The sequence below is a fragment of the Ictidomys tridecemlineatus genome, chromosome 7 (assembly GCF_052094955.1).
Source record: "Ictidomys tridecemlineatus isolate mIctTri1 chromosome 7, mIctTri1.hap1, whole genome shotgun sequence".
NCBI classification, from domain to species: Eukaryota; Metazoa; Chordata; class Mammalia; order Rodentia; family Sciuridae; genus Ictidomys; species Ictidomys tridecemlineatus.
Genome location: NC_135483.1, coordinates 154,737,612 through 154,765,496, shown reverse-complemented (window position 1 = coordinate 154,765,496; position 27,885 = coordinate 154,737,612).

Here is a 27,885-nt window from a genome sequence, read left to right as displayed (position 1 = left end):
AAAATTACCAGATTTGGTTGCCATTTGAAATCACAAAGGGCATATGAATTCTAAAATTATTTTCAGATTCTTGGAACTGAATATTCTGTTTTATGATTAATGACCACCCAAAAAGAAATGTGGTTTAAAACTTGTCATTGCTTTTACTCTTTAAGTGATCCTGATTACTTTGGTTGTCACTTACTACAAGTGCTATTATGATTTGGATCTTTAATATCTCCCCCAAAAGCTCGTGTGTTAGGTAATGCATGACTGTCAGGGGTAAAATTATTACATTATGAGAGCTGTAACCTCACCAGTGGATTAATCTATTCAGTGGATTAATAATTTGAATAAAATCCTGGGTGGTAATTACAGGCAGGTGGGGCACTGCTAGGGAAAGTAGCTGAGGGCACGGACTTGAGTGCGAGATCTAGTCCCTGGTTCCTTGCCCTCTCTCTCCTTTCTTCCTTACTATCATGAGATAAGCAGCTTCTCTCTACTATATCCTTCCATTATAATGTTCTGCCCCACCTCAGACCCAGAGCAGTGGAGTTGGCTCACCATGAACTGAACCTTCAAAACTATGCATCAATACAAACTTTTCTTTCTCTAATTCATTTTTGTCAGATATTTTGATCACAGTAACAAAAAACTATCAAACGCATAAATTGGTACTGGGAATTGTGTTTATTGCTGTGACATATATGGCCATGTTGTTCAAAAGCCTTTGGAACTGATTTGTGAGAAGAGTTTGTAAAAGGTTGGAGATGTAGACTTAAAAAGTCATAGACATTGCAAGCAGAGACTAGTGGGTGATTCTGGTGAGAGCTCAGAAGATAAGAATTTGGTTAGTAAAGACTGTGCTCATGAGGTTTCAGTGGAGAATGAAGACTCTATTTGTAATTCAACCAGAGGCCATTCATGTTACATTCTAGCAGAGAACTTGTCTATAATCTGACCATATCTTGAGACTTTCTATGAGACTGAATTTAAAGGTGATAGATCTTTCCCTAACTGGTGGAGGAAATTTAAAGGCATCACCGAATCCAGGCAGTAGTGTCTTTTAGCCAGATTTACCATGAGAATCAGAAGCAAAGGGGAAATATTTTAAAATCTTACAGTTTGGGCAGGAAAGCTTATGTAAAGTTGGAGATGGGTGACAGAGAGGCTTCCGCCAAGATTTCACAGGCAGGTTAAGGAGGACAGGCAAAGTATAGCAGGTTCAGAATCCCTGTTGACAGCCCATGGGAAGGCAAGGCATGAAGCCGTAAAATAGTCAAACCTAGAATGGAGATCCCAGGTGTTAAGAGATGTCAGGAATGTGAATATCTGCTGAGCAGAGATACAGGAAGCAAAATTTAAAAAAAGAAAAAGAAAGAAAAGAAAAGGAAAAAAAGAAAAAAGAAAAACACCGGGTCAATGGGAGGACATATGGGCTGAAACCAGCAAGATAATAAGGGAAGGGCTGTCCCAAACCTTTGAAATTCACATCTTCTCATGACCATGTGGCATAGGTGCCAGGTATGAAGCTATCCAGCCCAGTGTTTGCCAGGCTGGTTTTTAGTCTTGCTTTGGTTCCATCCCATCTTTCTGTGGCCCTATTCTCCTTTTGGAAATGAGAATGTTTATTTTGTGCGATTGAATATTGGTTGTAAGTAACTTACTTTTTATTTTTATAAGAGCTAACAGCCAAGGGTTTCCTTGAGTCTCAGATGAGACTAGGGACTTAAACTTTTGAGCAGTGCTGAAACTGATAATACGGGGACTCGTGTAGATATTCTGAATGCATTTTGCATGGTGAAAGAGGCATGAGCTTTAGAGGTGCAGGAGTACAGTGTAATGGGCTAGATCTTTAACATCCCTGAAACTGAAAATATTCATGTGTTAAGCGACACAGTAGTGTTCAGAGGTGAAATGATTACAAGAGTTATAATTTCACCAGGGGATCAATCCATTTGATGGATTAATAATTTGAATGGACTATTGAGTGGTAATGTTAGGCATGGTTGGGGCATGTCTGGGGCATGTCTGGAGGAAGTAGAAAACTAGGGAGGAGGTGGCATGTCTTTGAGCATATCTTTGGCATATCTTCTCTCTGGCTTCTTGCTCCCTTGCTCTGCTACCTAGCTTCCAGGAGCTGAACAGTTTTCCTCTGCCATGCCCTTCTTCCACAATGTTCTGTGTCACCTCTGGCCCACAGCAATAGTGTCAATCAATTATGGACTGAAACTTCTGAAACTGTGAGCCCAAAAAAACTTTTCTTCCTCTGAATTTTATTTTTCAGGTATTTTTGTCACTGTGACAAAAAAACTGATAACATAAGAAAAATTTCTCAACTTTTCCTGGAACTACAACCTGCTGCGTTCTATGGTTCCCTGCCCTCTTTCCTCATCTTCAAAGCCAGCAATGGTATATCTAGTCCTTTTACATCACATCAGGCTCAGGTGGCTCCTCTTCTTCGGTATCCTTCTTCCACTTTAAAGAACTCGTGTAATTATATTTTTCTTTTCTGATAATCCCAATTGTATTTTAAGGTAATTGAATAGAAACTTACTTCCTTTAGCAACTTTAATTTCCTTTGCTATGAAAACTAATATGTTCACAAATGTCAAGGATGCTGGGTGCAGTGGTGCATGCCTGTAATCCCACCAAAAAAAGAAAAAAAGAAAAGAAAAAGAAAAAAATTTCAAGGATTTGGACAAGAACATCTGTCTTTGGGGACAGAATAACAACATCCCAAAAGATGAGTATTAAAAGCAAGCTAATTGAAAGAAGTTAATTATGAAGGACCACATATTATATGTTTGGCATACCCAAAATAGGCAATTGTATAGAAAAGAAAGTAGGCTGGAGGATTAGGCATGTGGTGGGAGTGACTGCTAATGGGCAAGGAATTTCTTTTTGGGGTGATTCAAATATTCAAAATTGATTGTGGTAATGATTGCTCAACTCTGAATTTACTAAAAACCATTACCTTGTATACTTTAAAAGGATGGGTTATATATGATATACATATCAAGACATATAAAGTTTAAAATAAAAATTGTATCTATATGTAAACTATATATACATATGCTTTACCTTCATTAGTTTAAAGAGGAAAAATGAATAATTATAGTTATCTGGTCACTCAGTAGTTCATAGATAGGTACAAAGTATCCACTCAACAGCACTAGTGAGTACCTGCTTGTTTTAAAAATAACCTTTAAATAGTGGGACAATGTATATTTATATGAAGTTATAGAAGGTAAATAATTCAGAGGGATCATTGTATATACTTCACCACTATTGAAGCATAACTGCAAAACCATCACACAGCTGAGACCAGAGTACTGATAGTAACACAGAAGGACACAGTCAAGATTTGTCTATGGCATTCAGTATAGAATATGGTCTGTAGTGACATATCCTATTTCATATCTAAGATTGGTAATTTATGTCTTTTTTTGGTACTGGGGCTACTCAAGGATGCTTAACCACTGAGCCACATCCTCAGCCATTTGTTTTTTACGTTTTATTTTTTGTTTTTATTTTGAGACAGGGTCTCACTAAGCTGCTGAAGGTCTTGCTATGTTTGAATTCATGACCCTCCTGCATCAGCCTCCTAAGACACTAGGATTATAGGCGTGCAACATCATGCCCAACTGGACCATATTTTTAATTTATTCTATCAGTCATTTTTATTAATCTCATTAATAACCTTCATATTCAATATGGTAATTAATAATTAGTGCTTCAATATGGTATTTCATTTTTAATTTTCTATTTTTTCTCTCTGAATTTTTTTCCTTTTGTTGTATTTTTCCTGATTTCCTATGTGCTACTTAGACATTTTTTTTTTAGATTTACATTCTTATTTATATTGCATTTGATTCTTATTACACATCTTTTTTGGGATTACTCTAGTTTTTACATTTTATGTGTAATACATACATGCACGCACACACATAAACATCATATTATCCTATTGCTATTTTACCAGGTAATGTATAGAAACCTCGTATTTATTTGTTTTTCTTTGCCTTCTCCATTTGTAAAATATTTTCTTCACATTAGAAGCGTTATAATTTTGGCATTTGTTGTTAAATATAAGTTGGAAAACTCAAGAGAAGAAAGAAAAATCTTCAAACATCAAGTAGTTCTCTATGAAAAAGCATCATTTCCTTCTAGAATCCTAAGAGTTTGTTGTAACACTGCTGTTGGCTTCACAGAGAATGCACTCAGCATCCTTATCTACCACAGGTAGGTGTCATTGGATCTGCCTTACTATGACCTGAATGGCATGGCGAGATGTATGGCATCCTCAATTTGCTACACTTTTTTCTGTTGCTCTAGGTCCCAATTGAAATGGTAACTTTAGACGTAAACCAATGAATAGGAAAGAGAAATGTTTCTGAATGTAGTATATGCTGCCTTCAAAATCCACAAGAACTTCCTAAGTGGTGTGCTTCTTCATCAGTGGCAAGATGTGAAAGTGGCAATAACTTGTCTTTTACATCACAAAAGATCATTCCAGCACATGCCTGCGCCCAAAAGATTGACCAATATAGCAAACCCCCAAATCCTCTATTGGCCATTGCCATGTCTTATTAGGATATCCATAATGCCTTGCTAACCATTTCAACTAACATGATGTCATAACTATGGCAGAGAGGATGACATTTCATAGACTACTAAAATGATCAGTTGACCCTACAGTGACCCTGCAAACCACATTGTGACACAATAGAGGAGTGTGAGTAAGGTAGTGAATGTGCATGCACTATTATATGTGCCATAGAAAAGTAAACTGCTTTTAATTCTCTTAATTGGTAAGTGGAAAGAGCAGGCACTTCTATTAGAAGTACAATGTAATTAAATTTACAAAGATCATCTGTAAATCAAAAATCTGTCACTATCTGGTTTGGGTTCGGGCCAGGCAGATTAACTAGACCTATGATAGAGACTATATACTACATATTTAAGTCTTGGATGGTGCTAATCTCTGTAGTTATTCTCTGGATGTTGTGTTGTTTCAGAATTAATATCTTAGCCAGGTCAGGGTAGTTGGGTTGGGATTGGTCAAAATGGTGGTTGTCTAATTACAAGGGTTTCCATTTGGTATTTCCTATCTTAATGGCTCTCACTCCATGGATCAGAGAACCAATGAGAGTGTTCTGCCAGATAGCACTTAAATCTATCTTATTTAAGTATGCTGAGGCTGGGAATTCACCACTTATTGCCTTGCAGTCATAGATCTGTATTATAACCACGGGATGCCCGTTCTTCAGGCAACAGTTACTCTGGCAAATATCTGCAACCCCCTCTGAGGAGACATTGGGGGAATTTTTCATTTAATCAATGGCCTCTTGGTCTAAAATCAAGCAAATCAATCCCTACCATAGCTACTTTGCAAGATGCTATTCCTTCTGTGTGTGGTTTATCTCCTGTTACCCAGTTTTCTTCTGCTAGTTACCTCCTAGTTGTATCTCATATTTCACCTCCCTAGAGAAGACTTTCTGGGTACCTTAGGCCAAGCTAAACTCACTAATTTATACTCACAAAATTGCACATCAAATTTTTTATAGTGCCTAATCATATACTAGCTTATTCATGTCTTTCCCACTAGACTGTAAGCATGTCAATGACTGTAAGCTCCATGAAGCAATGGTCTGATCACCATGCCTAGAATTTAATTAGCACCTAATAACTTTTCATTCAGTAGACTGAATTCCAAAAGCATGCAACATTACAAATGTCATAATTAATATGAAAACATCATCAGGGTTACACAACTCTTAAAATTACTTTTGCTCTTTCCTAGGTTCTATTCCCAACATGGTTGTGGCAGCTAGCACAGTCAGCTCTTTTCCAGCCCTGCAGTCCCACTACTTCTCTTTCACCCATATCTCATTTTATCCAGAACACATATTATCCAGCTTCAAACCTAATAGCAACAAGAGAACTCAGTTTATCTCTTATTAAATTTAAAACAGACATTCTAAATTCTCATGATGGAACATGAATATTTAACAAACAAATAATACCCACCCCAACAATATCTTTAGATAACTAATATGAAAAGGGGAAGACTGAGCTGAAATTTATTATAAGAATCAGAATTCTATATCATGAAAACATAATAATTTTGTATTTCTATATAAATGTGATACTATTAATAGAAATAGCATGACCTAACTCTGGCTAAACTACTAGCAAAGCATAGTAAGGGTTTTTTTCCCAACGTATCTCCTGTGCTTTCGTTGACCATTTGTTTTCCTTCTTTCTTGTTTCTTTTTTGTCTTTTTTTTTTCCACTAGGACTAGGCCTTGTGCCATTTCGATGGATACTGTGTATGTACTAGGTGCATCTGAATAGTGAGCAAGTCTAGGAAACTAGAAAGGAGGCTATTGAGCAGTGACGATGAGGAAGCAGCATTTACAGATAATGTGAGGCTCTTCATTGTAAAGTGTCAGAAAACTTATTTTCAGAGCAGTTTCATTTTAATCTTAGTAGATTAAAATGCAACTAAGTAGATGCTTACTGTTTTCCCCAAATAGTTCAAAGGAACTAACATAAGTATATTAAATGGTAAACATGACTAAGTATTGATAACATCCAAATTCACTGATAATTAACTGGTATAACTATAAACCTGATATTTTTGTGTAATTTGTGTCTGCACTGTGCATATTAAACACCAATTGCTCACAGAGTGTTCTCTACTTCTTATATGTCAATACCCTAATACTTTCATTCTCCCTCATTATTCCCAGCACCTTTCATAAAATTATTTTAATCTGCCATTTATTATGCATAAAACCTCTGAGCTTACCATTGAGGGTTGAAATTTCCTCTCTGAGTCCTACTAGGTCTACTTTATTTCTTAGGTTGTCAATTTTTAAAAAGTTATATTAGAGTTAATTGTGGTTGGACCAAAGCCAAAGTTTCTCTTTCCACAGCTTCTTCCTCTCTGGCCTCCTTTTCTCTTCTTTCTTCCTATGGAAAGGACAAGTGTCTGATGGCATATTAAGGGATTAACAGGACATAGGCTTTCCCCAGTGAAGTTTATCATTTGATCTAACCAGCAAACTAATAATTTTATGTCCCTCCAACTGATATTGTTTAAAAATATAGCCAGTATTTCATAATGGGGCATGTTCAATGAATGTAAAATGGGTTTTATTTAAAGTTATTGTTTGGGAGTCTTGTTTGGGAGAGGCCAAATCTATTTACATTTTAACAGTTATAGGGGAACACCTGAGATAAGTAGCAACCATCATAATTTGACCTTTTTGTGCCCCATTTTAGCAAAGCTCAATTGAGAGATGGCCTGGGTGCCTGTTCTGGGTCTCCTTAATTTAGCTCTGAACATACAGAATTCACCAAGAACACCAATGCCATCTCTTTTTCCTTTCCTTTCGTCTGTGTCTCCTTCCCCCTACTCTTTCTCCTACGTCATCATACTACCTTAGTTTCAGCCTCTCAAATCCTCTTGGTTGCCACATCTCCTTTTCTTTCTGTGGCATTTCTTTTTCTTTTCTTCTGAGCTGAAGAACAAAGAAGACAAATAACAATTAAAAGGTAATGTAATGCCTCCTCTTTCTCCTACTCCAATATTTCCTCCTATGGCTACCAAGCTTTCTTTCCAACTTTCAACTCATTCATTTCACTTCCCAGCTTGAAATCTTTCTATAACTCCCAATTTCTGTAAAATGCTTTCCAATATCTTTGGGATTCACATATAATATTAATATGCTCATGCATTTGCATTCCTAAACTGAAGCTCTTACAGGACTGAAAATGTTCAATGCACATGTTGCAGGGCATGTGGGCTTTTGTGCTTATCTTCATTTATTTTGTGCAGAACTTACTAACTTCAGGCAGGGAAAAGACTTGTCATAAACAATTATTGACTACAACAGCCAGTGGACAGTTTCATATCTTTTCTGTAATAGTATATTCTCTAGGCTGTAAAGATGGAAAGCTTAGTTCAATGACATGATGAAGATTAACAAAGAATATGATATCCCTCTCCTTGACCTCTGTCCCCAAATAAAAATCACAAAGTTCAATAGGAATGCTCTGAATAAAAAGATTTGTCTTTGTTATATGATTATAAGAAGTGATTTTAACAGTAAACTGTTCATTAAAAAAACAGGGAACAAAGCCAGCACTCTGGCAAAGCTGTGAGGGGATGTTTGGACCAGTGGGTGGTTTTAACTTCATATTAAATTAAGTATCACATATGAGTGTCTAATTAGGTGTGCTAAACTAGAAAGGTCTTTCTAGGTAATAAAATGTACACACTGTTTTTTAAATCACTTAAATATCATTAAACATTATTAGGTATGCTTATCTTAGAAGAGTTTTTTCACATAATACGTGGAAACTATTATTATTTATGTTTTAAGTTTTACAAATTACAGTAGAGAATTTTCCATTGTAATTTTGACATTTGGTGGTTTCATGTTTTTGTTGTATTTTGTTGTTTGTTTTATGAAAATGTAGAACTTCTAAGGGGGAGAGAGTAAGAGATGGCCACTATGCCACATCTGATTCTCTAAGAATCCATATGTCATATGAGGCCACCAAGAAATTCTCTGTACATAGTATTTACTCTCAATTGTTTTAAAAGATCTCCACAAAAGTGGAAGGTGGGATTCGATATAAAATTAGTTATGCCAAAGGAAACTTTTTTTTTAGTATACTGACATAAAACAGCACCTGAAATATAAGGTCAGTTGTAAGCTATTTTCTGTGGATTTTAGTGCATATGAGCAAAAATCTTGTGGACATATCTGTAAGCTCTCTCTACTGTCTTTCCTCTCTCCAGTTCACAGTTCAAAGTCTTTCTCTGCCAAACCTTGTAAACATAATAGAAAACAGTTTGTCTTAATTAAGTGAATGGATAATGGAACACTTTTTAGGACCCATTTTTACCAATGGATAATTAATTTAAGGATAACTATTAAATCTATATTTACCTTTCAAAACCATGTTAAATATAATTTAGGATATGTTTGTATCAGAGAGGCTTCTAAACTATTGGTAGGAATACAAAGAATACATGAAGAATAGAAATGTTCTTTTAGAAATATGGTATTGATTTATTCAAACAGATGAAAAGAGCTAAATCTTTTCAGTTAGGCCAACTGATGAGTAAGAGGGAAGAGGGCTAAAAGAATTTGAAGGGTGTGAACACAAAACACAGACAGCAAGTGTTTAGCATTATGCAAATGCCCACTGGGTAAAACAGCAACATTAAGGATACACTCTGGTTCTAATAAAATATTTAGACAAAAACAATTGTCATTGGATGAAAAATTCATGGCTTGAATTATTTAAACTGAACAAATAAGAAATGTTAAATGTTTTAGCAGCTACTAGGAAATGTAAAAAGGTCATGTATAGAAACTTACTGGATCATGCAAATCAAATCCCAAATTTTTTCAGGTATCACTTTTCAGGATATCATTAAATGCTAAGTCAAAGATGTGGAAAATTTCATTGTATCTGGTTGCATGTTTCATTGTGATCTAATGTTCAAAAAGTGGGCAATATGTGTTTCTGCTGAGAGTGTTGAATGATTTAGGCCAGGACTTCTCAATATCCTTGTCAGGTAATACAGGATCTTGAGAACTACCTAGAAGAATGCCATGGATATCTCAAACCCCACTGCTCCTCAAAGCCTCTCAGAACAGAGTATATCTAAATTAATTCAATCATTATTTTTTTTTTAAGTCACAAGTATTCAGAAGGCAGGACACTTAGGAAAGACAGGCACCATGAAATAAAAGCAAACTCCTAAGGACTTAAGAATCACTGCTTGGAGCAATAATTGTAACCATGAAATGAGTAACTTTTCTCATTGGTAAAAATCCTCCCTGTGATTTGGTTCATGGTTAGCCAGCACTCTTGATGGCAGAGTTTTATAGTCCCAACAATATAGGGATATGGTTTTGTTCTGTTTTGGTTTATATCCTTTCCAAGACCAGTAATTATGGCAATTATTTATTTCTTCAAACTAAAATCAGATTCTAGCATTTGACAATCCCTCAGAGTAGAATGGGAAGGAACACAGCATGGGACAATTCTATTTTGGTTTAATAACAGAGGAATACAAATCATACCAACTTCAGAGTACTTAATATTCAGTTCTGAGTATGGCAGCTTGGAAAAAAAACACAAGAGGAAAATAAGGCTTATTCATGTTTCAGTTTGATTATTCAGTTGATATTTAATGAATCTGCTATGAGGAAGGCACAGTGCTGAGCAGAGAGACCAAAATAGCCCCTGCCCTAAAGGAGTTAATCAAAAAGAAGAGGACATTAAACATTCACAAAACTATGAAAGACTGTAAAAGTAATGAGTGTCATAAATAAGAGCTTTTGGTATTCACCAGAAAGATGAAAAATATTTTAGTATACAGAAATACAGAAGATAAGGCATTCCAGTTGGAGAGAATAGACCAATGCATAGGTCACAATGGTTTATGTAGTTAATGGCTCCCTATGGCTGGAACAAAGCCAGTGCTAAGGTTAGATTGGAAGGTGGGATTCAATATAAAATTAGTTATACCAAAGGAAACTTTTTTTTAGCATGTTGACATAAGACAGCACATGAAATATAAGGTCAATTGTAAGCTATTTTCTGTAGGAAAGCCAGTGTGTTTCATAACAAACAGGTCCAGTGATAGAATATTTGCTTTAGAATGATTAATTTTTTTGAAATATGTAAGAATAGCTGAAGTGGGTGAAATATGTAGACATGAAAAGCAATTTCTGATTTTAAGCCACAGCATAATCTTAAAATGAGGGTAAGAAGAGTCTGATGTTTGGGACTGCAGTCAATAATGGAAGGGAAGGAAGACGAAAGAAAGAAGGAGGCATTTTGAATTATAAATTGCCACATACTTCCAAAATTTAATGCTATCAAGATATTTTTGTAACTACATTTCAGCACTTTTCACAAATTAAACTAGTTATAGTATTCAGAAATAACATGCATTCATGCATAATATTATAACATTAGCAAACATAGTTTATTTTTGTTTTGTTGTTATTTTGGTTTATTGCTTTTTCAATATTGGGGATTGAATCCAGGGACACTCTACCACAAAGCTACATTTTTAGCCTTTTAAATTTTTTTTTTTTTTAATTTTGAGACAGAGTCTAAGTTTCTGAGACTGGTCTTCAACTTGTGATTCTCCTGCCTCAGTATGTTGAGGATTACAACTGAGCTGGGATTACAGCTGTGTCATCATGCCCAGAGGATCTATTTGATTTTTAACAGTTCATTAGATGTTAGTAATATTCTGCATGTTCAAAATATTTGTAGAATTCCTAATTTTAAAAAAATTCAGTATTTGATTCAATTAAAATGTGAATGAATTAATTAAAGTTTACCTAAGTCGGCAGGTACAAATCTAAATACATCAGTGTTAATGAATGAACAATAAAGACAGCTAGTAATTGCTGAAGACTTATAAAGTCAGTCTTTGCATAAGTGTTTTATATAATACAACTGTGAGGGAGTAACTTTTGGCTTGCAGCTAGCAGCTATGAGTAGCTCAGAGTGCTAGGACAACCTACACTCATACAGGCCTGACAGGCACACCTGCAGAATGGGGCACTCTGCTCTAGGGAGCTGCTTGAGCAAAACCACATCCTCAGTGATTGATGTCAGCATTGCCAGAAAACCCAGAGACAAGGGCCCCAGGGCATGGTTCCCCCAACTCATAAGGCCCCCTTTTCATAGGGACAATGATCTTTCCAGACAGCCTTTCACTACATAGCAATATCTAGAGCTTCCTCATAGTGCAGTTACATTGATCATAAGATGATTGGTTTCTAAATGTTAGGTAACCTGCTTGCTTATGTATGATTGGAGGATGTGCCCTATATCATTTATAACCTCTTCTGCATTAAAAGAGTTTGCTGGAGGTCTGCCACCTGCTTGCACTCAGCAGCTCCCCCTGTCTGTGTCTTGACTCTGCCTCTGTGCCCACAGCGACTGAGTGTAGCCGAGGGACCCACAAAAACACACCTGTGTAAATAATCTAGTTCTTTTAAGTGATAGGAAATCCCAAGTTTACATAGCTAAATTGAAATTAATGACACTAGATGTAAAATTCTATTATATCACAAAGGAAAAGTTAAGACATCAACTCTACAGTGACCCTAAGAAATAAGTGATGTTGGAGTGCCTAATGTTCTATAAAGCCTTTTAAAATTTAAACCTGTGATACAGAACTATTTCCCAAATAAAGAACGTTTTACTGTATGATATGTCAAGATCATTGTATTGTCTCGAGCAACTAATAAAAAATAAAAATTTTTAAAAAATAATGTTTTACTGTTTTTTTAAATCATTTCACAGGGCTGCACGTATAAAACTGGAGATTCTCTGTGGGTAGTGTGGGCCTTGGACTAAACAACCTAGTCATTTCTATATTGTAACCAATTGTTCTTTTCTCTTATATACTTCATTCTTTGTCTCCATCCCATTCCCACACTTTCCTGTTTATGCCCTTCCCTTAATTTCTATCATCATATGACAGTACTGACCAAATAAAATCCTCCTTTCCAACTTTTTGCACTGCCTATAATTGGGGTTTTTGTTCCTCTCTGTGGTGCTTGTTGTTGCTGAATACTAGGGAATTGCTTCTTTGACCACCAGAGATTTTCTTCTTGGCATTTTTTCCTTCTGTTAAACTTGGGAAACATTATGCAAAATAAGTCCATCCACCATTTGCCACACTGAAAATATTCATCAGAACTTAAAGGGAAGAGTCTCTGAAAATGACAAAGATCCCATTGAGAGTCCTTTCTACAGAAAGAAAAAATATTTATGTTCCATGTACTTCATTTATTCTTTAGTAAATTCAGAGGCATTTTCATTTCTTTATATTTTTACTACTTCTATTGTCTAAGCTGAAAAACTTTCACTACTCATTCTTGGAAATTAAAAAATGATAGAACTGCGTTGGAAGTCAGATAACCTGATGTTAAATTTGGTTCTTTATTAGGAGCCGATTTTCCTTTCTGAGTACAAAATGGGGGTTATTCGTTTATAATTGCTCCTCCAGTTTTTGATTTCTAGGAATTATAACTGAACCCAAACCTTGAAAATGATTAAGCAAAAAAGAGAAATAAGCAGCAGAAAAAAACCCAACATAGATTCTAAAGCATGAATTACTTGGAAGTTATATGAACATTAAATTTTTATTAGTTATTTAATAGTCTTTCCTCAAATGTGTTTTCTGACTATAAATATCAAAATATAAATTATATAATTTATATAATAAATTTCTTTATAAAGCATTTACTTTCAATTTAAATTCTGATGGGATTTAATGGAAATTTCAACATTTTCCCATTTCTTTGAGTTTTAATCTAAATATACAGTCAATTATCATTGTGCTGCATTTCTTCAATAAAATAGTGTCATTTATTTTCCTTTTTTCAAAAAAACCATTGTGATCTTTTGATGCACTTATTACTGTACTGGAATAAAACTGAAGTTCTTTCGTATTACCTGCTAGAATCTATAAGAACCCAGCACCTTCCTAATTCCTCAAGCATCTGATGTTAGGTTCTTCATGTACTTGCCACACTCCTAAAGACTGAGGAAACTAATGAGTTTAAAGAATTTTGGAAGTTACAAAGCATGAGAAATTATGAAATATAAAGCTCACTGAAAATACAATTATTTAGGGCAGCTCTTGTGTGATGTTAGGTTTTCCCAGTACCCTGAGGCAGCATTGGAAACAATATCCTTCAAGAGGCAATAGTATAATTATGCAGATACACATTGTATTGATGGCCAGGATGATCACAAATCAACCTAGTAAATTGTATGCTCAACTATTTGGTAATTATAATAATCATAATCATTTGAATTGATTGGCTGTGGTCCTCAAAGGCATTCTCTTATCATCTACAGCAATCTTAATCAAGTGGTAAAAGCTTGGTTCCTATTACAGTGATAATGGTAAGTACAAGAGACTTTAAGAAGTGAATCATAGTGGGAAGGCTTTGGCCTCATGGAAAAGTTCTCTTGAAGTGAACCATAGGACCTTGATTTCTTTCTCTGTCTTACACTTCCTGGCCATGAGGTGAATGACTTTGCTTTGCCACATACCTCTTGTCATGGTATGTTACATGACTATAGTCTTCCAAGCAATAGGGCCATGGGGTGTGGTGGAGCACACCTATGATCCCAGCAACATGGAAGGAGGAGGCTCAGTGGTTATGCGCCCCTGGGTTCAATTCCAACAGACTACAGACTACTCTCTCCAAAACTGCGCCAATCAATAAAAACCTTTTCTCTATATAAGTTGACTACTCAGGTATTTATTATAGTAAGAGGAATCTGACTAACACACATCATTTATAGATAAGGACATGGAGGCTCTAAAAAGACAGTATTCTAGTGAAAGTCACACAGTTCATGCATGGAACTAAGTGCCAATCAGAGTGCATACGCTTACTAAACATTGTCCTGCCTCACTCCATCTACAACCTCAAATAGAGCACATTTACAACCTCCACAGAGCACAGTTATATTATTTTACATAAATTGTTAAAATCTATCTTTTAGAGACTCTTGAATAGTTCGTATCACAACTGGTTGCAGGAGATTTCACTCAGGTTTTATTTCAGGTATGAGTTTTAGAAGAGAGGCAAGGCTGTGTTTGTGACTTTGCCTCTAATGTGTTTTAACATTTAGAACACAGTTTGATTCCAGATTCATTTAAGAATGAAATATAATTGCTTTTTTGAGAGTAGTCATATATTTTCATTTTATTACTATTCTATGCTTCAAATGCACTTCCACTTACCATTAAATCTCACAATTCCTACACTTAACATCTGGATAAATACATATAGATTCTATGCCAAAGAGCAATACATGGAAAAAAATCCTCTTGGCACTCACCAAAGATTTCCATTTCTTTAAAATTAGACTTTACTTCTTTAGTAAGTAGAGATGAAAGTATATAATTAAGTAATTTTTTTCAACTTAATGTTATTTTTCTATGTTAATTCTCCCCCAACACATCTGTGGCTTCTATTTTTGATGAGCAGTGTCTCATCCTAATGTTTGTTAACTACTGAGATTTTTCTCCTTTCCTGTGTATATAGGAGCATATGTTCAATTTTGAAAACTTTCCATTTTTCTGTGTTCTTCTCCTGGTGATTTTCAAGCCTATTAAAGCATATATTAATGTATTTTCAGAAAAAAAGATGTTTAATTTGCTCACACAGACTGCCAAAACAAACCGCCACTAAAACAGCATATCCATTTGTATTTTACTAAGTTAATGGGTGTCCCTGAAATTTCTCAATTTGGCACTGCACCTAAAAGTTAAAAAGGCAGTTGGAAATTTCAGACTCAGTGAGTTAAATGATACATATGACATCAGTATTAAGAGTGAAGAAATTTCACAAAATCCCCATACTTTCATTTCATTTTGCTTGCCAGTTATTATAAAGAAAGTCACTGTGATTTTTATACAAAATTTTTAATGGTATACAATACTGAATCATCTAATTAATTTCAACCATGCAAAACCAGCCACCCAGAAAAATGAAAGCTATACTTGCTAGTTATGAGACCAGGCCATCATTTCTGCCAATTTGCACTTCAAAGCTGAATCATTTTCCCTAAGAAACCTGAGCTTTTTTTTTTCAGACCAGCACTTTTTATATCATATTCTTGGTTTAATTTTTCTCCCCAAATAGCAAATACTGTGTTTTCTCAAAGGGAATCTCATATGATCATTTGAACAGCTATGATTGAAAGGCCCATGTTTTTGCAGAGTATACTATTTTGTGAAGAGTTCACATTTTGTTTCTTAGTTGAACACTTACTCCATGTCTGAAATGGTCAAGAAGAAATATAATTATTGCTTCACAGATATACTTGCTAATTCAACTCACCTGTAAAATAAACCAACTAAATGTTTGACAAGTTAGAAGTTTTCATGGAGATAGCTCTCTACTCATGCTACAATAACCTCAAATGTTGGAATCATGCACTGACCTCTAAAAAAAGGCAGTTATTGAACTGTTAGTACAACTGGAAGGAAAAAGATTGTATTTGTCCTTAAATCTTCATAAACATTTTGCTGACATAGATTTAATGGCTTTCAACCTTCTTTCCCCCAGCTTTTTTTTTCCTTTAATTTTTGTATTTGTAGGTAGACAGATGCCTTTATCATATTTGTTTATTGTTACATGGTGCTAAGGGTCAAACCCAGTGCCTCACAGATGTGAGGCTAGTGTTCTGCCACTGAGTTACAGGCCCAGGTCTCCCCGAAACTTTTCATAAGCAGAAATTGGGAAAAGTAGTGAATAGATATTTTCACCTTTCTACTTAATATTTTTGAGAAAAAAATAGGTCCCTGAATTTCAGTGACAAATATTGTCTTGAAAACACTAATTATTTTTGCATTATAACCAGTGAATGTTCATTTAGTTGCTCATGGTGGGTCCCATGTTTTCACACGTATGTCTTACATCATTGACTTTTATAAAGTTATCTTAATTAAATCTCTGTTCAAATAAAGGTAAATTTTGTATTTCCCATTTCCCTCCCCACCTCCTCTTCCTGTTTGCTTTCCTACACTTTAGCAATCTTTCTTCTATTTATCTGTGGTTTTTATTTAATTAGTGCACTATGGATAAATACAAAGGTGAAATTCACTGTGACATATATGTACATAGGAAAAGTTTGGTCAGATTCATTTCACTGTTTCTCCCTTTTCCTTTCCCTTTTTGCTCCTCCTCTGTTCCCTACAATGTTTGAGGTAAGTTTCTTTTATTCCTAGGTTCTCTAGGGTTTTAAACATGAATAGGTGTTGGACTCTATCAAATGCATTTTCTGTATCTATTGAGATATCGTGTGATTTTTATTCTTAATTCCTCTTATGTGGTGAATTGCATGCATTGATTTGTACATATTCAATCAAACACCAGGGATGTGTTTTGAGTGCAGTTTGCCAATAGAATATAAAGAATTTCTGTGTCTGTGTTCATCAAGGATATTGGTCTGAAGTTTCCTTTCTTTTTGATGTGTCTTTGTCTAGTTTCGGTATCAGGTTGATACTGGCTTATTAAAATAAATTGGTAATGGCCCCTCCTTTTACATTTCATGAAATAATTTGAGAAAGATTGGAATTAGATTTTCTTTAAAGATCTGCAAGAACTCTGAGAATTCACTGGGCTTTACCTTGTTGAAAGATTTTTAATAGCTGCTTCAAATTCATTACTTGATGTTGGTCTACTTATGTTTATATGTCCTCATAGTTCAATTTGGGTAGGTCATATGTTTCTAGAAGTCTTTAATATTTTCTAGAATTTCTAGTTTGTTGGACTATAAATTTTCAAAATAGTTTTTAATTAATTATCTTCTGGATTTCATAAGTGTCTATGGTGATAATTTCATTTTCACTTCTAATTTTGTTAATTTGGGTGTTCTTTCTCTTTTGGTTTGTTTGGCATAGCATTTATCGATCTTGTTTATGAGTCTCAAAGGACCAACTCTGTTTCACTGATCTTTTGTATTTTGTTTATTCTCAGTTTCATTGATCTTATCTCTGATTTTAATTATTTTCTGTCTGGTACTGATTTTGGTCTTAGTTTGTCCTTTATTTTTTAGGGCTTGAGGTGTGATGTTAAATTATTTATTTGGTATCTTCTTATTTTTTAAGGTAGAAAATTGGTATTATAAACTTCCTCTTAGAACTGCCTTCACACTTCTCCCCAAATTTTGATATGTTATATCACTATATGTTCTTTCTGTTTGCTTCTGGGAATTTTTAAAATTTCTTCTCTGATTTATTTTGCAAGCCATTCCTCATTCAAAGTGTATTATTTAATCTTCAGGTGTTAGAATTATTTATTTTTTTTTTATTTTGTCATTGAGTGCTAATTTAATTTCATTAAAATCTCATAGTATTATTTCTATTTTTTGGTATTTGCTAAGATTTTTCTCTATGTCCTAAATATGATTTATTTTAAAGAATATTTCATGTGCTGCTGCTAAAAATTTCTGTTACGTCTGTTTGATTGATAGTATTTTAAGTTCTGAAGAATATTTTTAATTAATTGATTTATTCTAATTTGATATACATGACAGCAGAATGTATTTCAATTCATAGTGCACATATAGAACATAATTTTTAATTTCTCTGGTGGTACACTAAGTAGAGTTGCACCATTCATGTCTTCATACATGTACTTACAGTAATGAGTCCATTTCATTCCACCATCTTTCCTACCTCTTTGCCCTCTCCCTTCTCCTCTCTCCCCTTTGCCCTATCCAAAGTTTCTCCATTCCTCCCATGCTCACACCCCCAACCCCATTATGGATCACCATCCACATATCAGAGAAAACATTCGGCCTTTAGTTTTTGGGGATTGGCTTACTTCACTTAGCATGATATTCTCCAGCTCTATCCATTTACCTGCAAATGCCATGATTTCAATCTCTTTTAATGCTGAGTAACATTCCATTGTATGTATATGATTATATATATATATACACATACATATATATCACAGTTTTTTAAATCCATTCATCTATTGAAGGGCATCTAGGTTGGTTCCACAATTTAGCTATTGTGAATTGTGCCGCTACAAACACTGATGTGGCTGCATCACTGTAGTATGCTGTTTTAAGAAGTATAAACTGAGGAGTGGGATAGCTGGGATAGGTGGTTCCATTCCAAGTTTTCCAAGGAATCTCCATATTGCTTTCCAGAATGCTTACACCAATTTGCAGTCCCACCAGCATTGTATAACTGTGTCTTTTCCCCCACATCCTCACCAGCACTTATTGTTGTTTGGGTACTTAATAGCTGCCATTCTGACTGGAATGAGATGCAATCTTAGAGTAGTTTTGATTTCCATTTCTGTAATTGCTAGAGAATCTTAGAGTAGTTTTGATTTCCATTTCTGTAATTGCTAGAGATGTTGAACATTTTTTTCATATATTTGTTGATTGATTGTATATCATCTTCTGAGAAGTGTCTGTTCAGTTGCTTGGCCCAGTTATTGATTGGGTTATTTGGCGTTTTTTGGTGTTAAGTTTTGAAAGTTCTTTATATATAGTAGAGATTAGTGCTCTATCTGATGTGCATGTGGTAAAAATTTGATCTCATTCTGTAGGCTCTCTATTCACCTCACTGATTGTTTCTTTTGCTGAGAAGAAGCTTTTCAATTTGAAAAGCTTTGTCTAGTTATCTCATACTAGACAAAGGTGCCAAAAATATACATTGGAGAAAAGATAGCCTCTTCAACAAATGGTGAAGATTCTTGATTTTATTTCTTGTGATATAGGAGTCTTGTTAAGAAAGTTGTGGCCTAATCTGACATGATGAAGATTTGAGCCTACTTTTTCTTCTATTAGGAACAGGGTCTCTGGTCTAATTCCTAGGTCCTTGATCCACCTTGAGTTGAGTTTTGTGCATGGTGAGAGATAGGGACTTAATTTCATTTTGTTGCATATGGATTTCCAGTTTTCCAAGCACCATTTGTTAAACAGGCTCTCTTTTCTCCAATATATGTTTTTGGCGCCTTTGTCCAGTATGAGACAACTATATTTATGTGGGTTTGTCTCTGTGTCCTTTATCCTGCACCATTGGTCTATAAGCCTATGTTGGTGCCAATATCATATTGTTTTTGTTACTTTTGCTCTGCAGTATAGTTTAAGGTCTGGCCACCTGCTTCACTCTTCTTGCTAAGGATTGCTTTGCCTATTCCTGGTCTCTTATTTTGGCAGACGAATTTCATGATTGCCTTTTTCTCTTTTTATGAGGCATGTCATTGGGATTTTTATTGGAATTGTGTTGAATCTGCACAGTGCTTTTGGTAGTATAGTAACTTTGACAATATTAATTCTGACTATTCATGAAAAAGGGAGTTCTTTCCATCTTCTAAGGTCTTCTTTAGTTTCTTTCTTTAGTGTTCTGCAGTATTCGTTGTACAGGTCTTACACTTCTTTCGTTAAGTTGACTTCCAAATATTTTATTTATTTATTTATTTTTGAGGTTATTGTAAATTGGGGTATTTTTCCTAGTTTCTTGTTCAGAGGATTTGACATTGATGTACAAAAATGCTTTGATTTATAGGTGTTGATTTTATATCCTGCTACTTTGCTGAATTCACTTATTAGTTCTAGAAGTTTACTGGAGGAATTTTTTAGATCTTCTAGGTATAGAATCACGTTGTCAACAAATGATAGTTTGAGTTCTTCTTTTCCTATCTGTATCCCTTTGATTTCTTTTTATCTGTCTAATTGCTCAAGAACTATGTTAAGTAGATGTGGTGAAAGAGGGCATCCCTGTCTTACTCCAGTTTTTAGAGGAAATTCTTTCAATTTTTCTCCATTTAGAATGATTTGCCCTTGAGCTTAGCATAGATAAAGCTATCTATATATAATGTTGAGATATGTTCCTGTTATCCTTAGTTTTTCTAGTGTAACATGAACAGGTGCTATATTTTGTTGAATGCTTTTTCTGCATCTATTGAGATGATCATATGATTCTTATCTTTAAGTCTATTGATATGATGGATTACACTTATTGATTTCCACATGTTGAACCAACCTTGAATCCCTGAGATGTACCCCACTTTATCATGGTGAACTATCTTTTGAATGTTTTTGTATTCAATTTGCCTGAATTTTGTTTAGAATTTTTGCATCTATGTTCATTAGATATATTGGTCTGAAGTTTTCTTTCTTTGATATGTCTTTGTCTGGTTTTGGAATCAGAGTGAGATTTGTCTCATAAAATGAGTTTGGAAGTTTTTCCTCTTTTTCTATTTCATGGAATAATTTGAGGAGTAATTAATTATATAATATAATTTAAAAATTAATATAATTAATATATATTAATATAATTCAATAATTAATATAATTAATTATTGAATTATATTAATCCTTCTTTGAAGGTCTTGTAGAATTCAGTTGTGTATTCTTCTGGTCCTGGTGATGGCATCTTCTATTTCCTTGCTTGAAATTGATGAGTTTAACCTGTATGTTGTACTGATTCAGTTTGAGTAAATTATACAATTCTAGAAATTTGTAAATGTCTTTGATACTTTCTAATTTATTGGAGTACAGGTTTTTAAAAATAATTTCCAATTATCTTCTGTATTTTTCTTTTTCATCACAGATTTCAGTAATTTTAATTTTCTCATTCTCTTTGTTAGCATGGCTAATGGTTTATCAATTTTATATATTTTTCAAAGAACCAACTTTTTGTTTTGTCAATTTTTTTCAATTGTTTCTTTTGTTTCATAACTAGTTACATTATATACTTCAAAAGAAAATAGAAAACTTTGTTATGCAAGAAGAGTTTAAAATTAAATCAAGAATGCAGAGAAAATTATCATGCAAATACAAACACAACAGAATTTACAGGAATCTTGGGCAGAACATTTGACTCAACAAAAATGAGTTACATGTATTGTCTTAGTGCCATAAAAATGTCAAAGGATAGAGTTTCCTTTGTTAAAAATTATTCAACAAATATTCAACAAACTACCTCTATTACTATTACCAGTTCTCAATCTAGGATACCATAAATTGTAAAATACATCAATTTTTTCTGCAAATAAATACATAAATATTATATCAATTATGCTTTTTAAATTAACCTACAAACAACAATTTAAAATTTTATAAACTATTCCACTAGTCATTATTAGGCTGGAAACTATTTTCCCTCAAGCTTTCTATATCCCAAGACAAAACCCGAGTTCCACTCAATTGATTTTGAAGATATAATTTCTAGGCTTAAATTTAGTATCATAAATTTAAAAGTTTAAGGTTGGTGTGAAGTACTACTTATCAATACAAATTTACCTTACCTTGAATTCCCTGAGGGTTCCCTAAAAAAAATGGGAAAAATAATAATGATATAATAATGCAGAAAATATTGGGTCATTGAGCAAGTGTTTCAGCCCATTTCATATACAGGAATAACTGTTAGTTTCATCAACTCAGTGCAGGTTAGGGATGATTTTTACATGATTTTTTTGAGGGGTATAATATTTAAGCAAAGCATAAATATTTCTCAAATCTAAATTATTTGAAAACATCATAAGGTATTAAGTGGCGTTCAACACATTCTAGTAATTTGAAATAATCATTTAATAGCAAAAAAAACCTGCTTTAATTCAAGTATCAGCACTCATTCTAAAAATCATGTATTCAATTCATGAATTATCATAAACTGTAAGTTCTTTAGTCAGACACTAAAGCAATTTTAGCTGGTTTTTTTGGCTGAGATAAATAATTCAAATAAGTTGTATTTTAAAAATATGGATAATATTATTATTTGAAAAGTAATTTAATTTTCAGCATGAAAATATATCATTCTTATACTGACTGCTTCATGCTTTTTATCTAATATCAATTTAAAGTTTTGGAAAAATGGGAACTAAGACTTTATGGAAATGAATTCTCCTTTTAAAATGTTTATTATCTAATAGATATCGAGTAGAAGATAATTAGATTTCGCATAAAAGATATCCATTAAGAGAAATTCATTATATATAAATAAAATATCTTCACACTTTAATTCAACAACTTTTTCAGCAAATGTGAAGGAGAGTAACACAGTCCCCTAAAAACAAAAGTATAAATATGACCTTATAAAATTTATGAAATAAGGGGAGAAAACCTAATCAAAAAGCCAAAAGTCAGTCACATATGACAGAAAATGAACCAATTTTTTATTTTACATTTAAAAGTTTCTAAAAACCAACAAAATAATCCAACAGTGCATGAGGCAGGGATGTAGTTCAAAGGCAGAGTGCCCAGCATGTGGGAGGCCCTGGGTTCCCAGCACCAATAAAGCAATGACAATAACCCTAAATGAGTGCCATACATAAGAAGAAAAACAAATAACTTTAAACTTACCAAAAAAAATACATAACCTAACTTGTAATAAAAGAAGTAAAAAATTAGGCTGTAGTTGGTTTCCACCAAAGAAATTGTTAGATATATTTTTAATTGTAACATAATGTATTAATAGGGTAAGTAAACAACCTCTCTGGCAATCAATTTACCAATATCGATCAAAGAGTAAAATATATATATATATGAAACCATGTTCAAGAATTTGTTTTATTCTTCAAATGCCCCAAATTATACAAATAAGAATATATACTAGAACATGTTTATTTATAATAATAAAAATTGGAGAGATATATAGAAAAAAAATATCCATTAAGGGAAATTCATTTTATATGTTTTATATATATATAATACAATAAGAAATATATATTATATAATCTACCAAATGATGTTACATTTATACAGGAGAATACTATGCTATTTTTAAAACAAATATTGTTTTTATAATTATTGTCATGGTGTTATCTCTAAGATATATTATTGGGCTGAGATTGTACCTCACTATCAGAGAGCTTGCTTAGTCCATGTGAGGCACTGGGTTTGATCCTTAGCACCACATAAAAAATAAACAAAAAAACCAAAGGCCTTCTGTTCATCTTCCACTACAAGAAATTTAAATAAAATTAAAGCTATATTGTTAAATGAACCATGTAAATTGAAGAACATTATAGAGAATGTCTTATAATCTATGTGAACTATATAAATGTGTCAGTGTGCTTTCCTGCACATAAAGTAATTTATGTTTGTGTTTTCATATAGTTTGTGTAGAGACGGAACCTGGGGTCTTGGGGAAGTATGGAGGAAAATCATAGTTTACTTCATATACTCATTCATCATTATAATAACCATATAAGTTATACTATAAGATTATAACAGAAGGAATTTTTCAGTAACACAGGTAGGAGATGAGTGCCTTAGTTTGGGGACTAAAGTGAAGATGCAATTAATAAAATCAGATGGTATCATTTGCATAAGAATACTTAGAAAAAACACGTATGTTGACATATTTCTGGCTTAGTATCTGCTGGACCTCATGATCAGATTCTGTCAAATTCATCCTCTCTCATTTGTAAAAACCTTATTTTTACTTTCATCCATTATTAATTTCTAAAGATTCATTGATATAAATTATATGCCTTTTTTGTATGTAGTAAAAAGTCATCTTATTTGAGTTGAATTAATAAAACTGAGAAAATTTGCTGGTCTGACAACAAACAGCATAATCTACTGGTCCATGGAGAAGTAGCTGAAATAGCAGCACCTGAAAGCCGGTTCATTAGCTGATAATCTAAGCTGTGAAAGAGAGTGGGGCACCCAAAACACATATCTAGCTCTGCATGGGTTTTGTATCTATGCTTTTAAAATTTCCTTTGTTCATATGTTAATCAATTTTTAAAATATGCCTCTGCTTTTTGATTATGCTAAGTGAAGCTAGCCAATCCCTAAAAAACAAATGCCAAATGTCTTCTTTGATATAAGGAGAGCAAATAAGAACAGAGTAGGGAGGAAGAGCATGAGAAGAAGATTAACATTAAACAGGGACGAGAGGTGGGAGGGAAAGGGAGAGAGATGGGTAATTGCATGGAAATGGAAGGAGACTCTCATTGTTATACAAAATTACATACAAGAGGAAGTGAGGGGAAAGGGAAGAAAAAATAAGGGGGAGAAATGAATTACAGTAGATGGGGTAGAGAGAGAAGATGGGAGGGGAGGGAGGATAGTAGAGGATAGGAAAGGCAGCAGAATACAACAGACACTAGTATGTCAATATGTAAAACAGTGGATGTGTAACCGATGTGATTCTGCAATCTGTATACGGGGTAAAAATGGGAGTTCATAACCCACTTGAATCAAATGTGTGAAATATGATATGTCAAGAACTATGTAATGTTTTGAACAACCAACAATAAAAATTTTTTAAAAAAATAAAATATGCCTGCTTTTTTTTTTTTTTTTTTTTTTTGGTACTGGGGCTTGAACTCGGGGGCGTTCAACCACTGAGCCGCATCCCCAGCCCTGTTTTGTATTTTATTTAAAGACAGGATCTCACTGAGTTGCTTAACACCTTGCTTTTGCTGAGGCTGGATTTCAACTCATGAGCCTCCTGCCTCAGCCTCCAGAACCACTGGGATTATAGGTGTGTGCCACCTTGCCTGGTTATGCCTGCTTTTTAAAGGTATTAGAAAATATATTTGAACTGCTAATAAAATACAACCAACAAAATGTTATTTCCATTAGATGTTATATTTTTATAAAAGTGAAAATATATTTCTACTTTAGCATATGTTGTAAATTATAGTCTATATCCACCCTGCCATGAATCCCGCACACAAAGTGACAGAAGCACATGATAAATGTTTCTGTTCCTTACTGCTGAGGCATGTCTGAACTCACGTCTTCCAATTTGGCAAAGACTTTTTTTTTTTGTTCCAACATTAACTATTTTTAATTCATTAGTTTGGCACACTATGATAATAAGTAATATGGAACATATTCTATACCTTAAAGACTTTCCATAAAAATCACAGACACAGAGCACAGCTCTAAAACAGTCCTTCGGATGGATTTAATCCAAAAGTAGACCAACTGGTCAAGGAGTACTCATAGGAAACTACACACTCTCTTTTCTTTTTTCTTTTTTTTTCTGTCTCTCTCCACTGTTTTTTTGAACTGAACAATGGTTCTTCCAGGTCATTATGTCACCTACCCTAACAGTGACCACAGAATGTCATTTCATTTTTATAAAATTCTCATAATGTCACAATACGGCTAAGGATGCACTGAGGGGTTTTTTTGTTGTGAATTTGTAAGACTTCATGTGATAATCAAAATACTTTTTAAAGGTCCATAACAAAGCTCCAGTTTTTATTTTACCAGGAAGTACAGATCTGTCTTTAAGATAATCAGTTATGAGAGTAGTAAATGACTTTATCCTTAAAATCATCAGGACTCTCATAGACAAAATATTTCACTCTGGCTTTACAACAGCCCTATAAGGATTTCAGGGCAGTGGGGAAAGTGTGGAGGAATTGTCTTTACAGCATACTGCTTCAGGGAACACCTTTGGCTACCAGTACTTTGCCCAAAGCAGTTCCTAAGCTGATATTGATTCAGTCTAAGAAGTTCCTTTGGCCAGACCACATACATAAGCCACTGTCCACTCTTCTGTATGCTTCTAGTGCAACAGAAACAACAACAAAAACCCATCAGCAAATATTTTCCATTCTATCAGGCAGGATCTAGATGTACTCTCAGACCTAGAAATAATGATGAGTCTGGCCCTGGATCAGTCAGGGTGCAGGACCCTTCCTCCTCCAATCTTTCTGTGGTGGAAGGTATGTTAGTGGTATCAAGTGCCAAGAAAAGAAGAAAAGGGTCACCTGCGGACTGAGGGCATCTCAGTCATGGAAAGCAGGGAGTGGGCTATAGAGCTGAAGCTGGTCATTAGAGTGATGGAGCCTGGATTCTCATGATGAGCAGCCTTTGGGCTCTTTCCATGTTTTTTATTGGTGCACTATAGTTTTACATAATAGTGTGGTTTGTTGTTACATATTCCTAACATGCACACAATATAACAATATAATTTGGCCAATATCAGCTCTTCCCGTCTCCTACCTCCACCCCAGTCCCTTTCTTCTACTGATTGTCTTTATTCTCTTACTTCTCAGCACCTGTCTTTCAATAGCTCATTTTAGCAGCCAGTAGCATAAATAAAAGAATAAACAATCTCTCCAATCCAAATAGCATTTTTTCTGAAAAGGTATTTGATAATCGGTATTTTATTAATGTATATCACTAATGAATGTTTTTCCACCACAATGGCAATCACATTTCAACATGAGTTTTGGAAGGACACATTCAGACTATACTAGCAAGAAATTTCCAGTAATTGTCATAAATTCCTATTAATAAGAAATATTTTAGTTTTGAAAGTCTTTTACTTTTTACCAGATATCAAGGTTCAGGAACTATTATTTTTGTTGTTGTTGTTGTTTAATCAATATTATAGTTAAAGAAGGAACATATGATAAAAGACATTTTACTTGATCTTAAAAAAACACAATGACTATTTTTCTTTTAATCATATATATTTCAATCTGTTGTTGTCCATCTTTACATAGAAAGCTTTAAAATAAAGATAACAGAAACACAAGATGACATTTATTCACTTCTATATAATTTCTATATGATTCTTTTATAAATCCACATGATTAATGGATTTATTACTTCAATAGTCATTGAGTAAAGATGTTTTAATGTTTGTTCCCTCTTGAAATGCTGGGCATGTAAAGCCCTAGAATAATATAAAACTATAGAGAAAGTGTAATTAATAGAATGAAGCTTAAGGTGTTTCACATAGGAGGTTACATTTGGACTGATTTTACAGGAAAACTGTTTCCTAAACAAAGGAAGAAAGAGGCAATGCATACCAGAATGACAGCTGGTACAAACACCCAGAGGTATTTATAAAGATGATATTATAAAGAAATAGTGAAAAAAAAAATCTGCAAAATGTAAGCTGGAAGGGCCTGAGGTAAAAGCAGCACAGAGGTAGACAGCAGTGCTAAGTGGTTCTCATCTTACCCTGTAGACCATGGGAGCCAGAGGGATAGCATCAGAAGAGTTACAAGAGGGTGTCTGTCTATTATTACAAATTACAAATAATTTTATAAATGAAGCAATGAACAATGCAGACTTTGAGATCTTGGAATACTAAAGAGAAACTCCTTGGAAAGTTCAAACAAAATCTAGCCTCCCCTTGGCCAGAAAAGTGCAATGATTTCACCTACAAAACATTGAATATGTTACAGTGCACACCCAACATGAAGATAGAGTGGTTATAAAGTATGCTCTAAAATATTCTTTTTTTAAAAAGAAAAGCATACATGAAAATTAAATTTTCTTTGAAATGCATTAACTACTGTGAACATAGATGGCTACAAAATATTTACTTTTTATGAAGCTTATTTATTTAGTTTTTCAGTATTT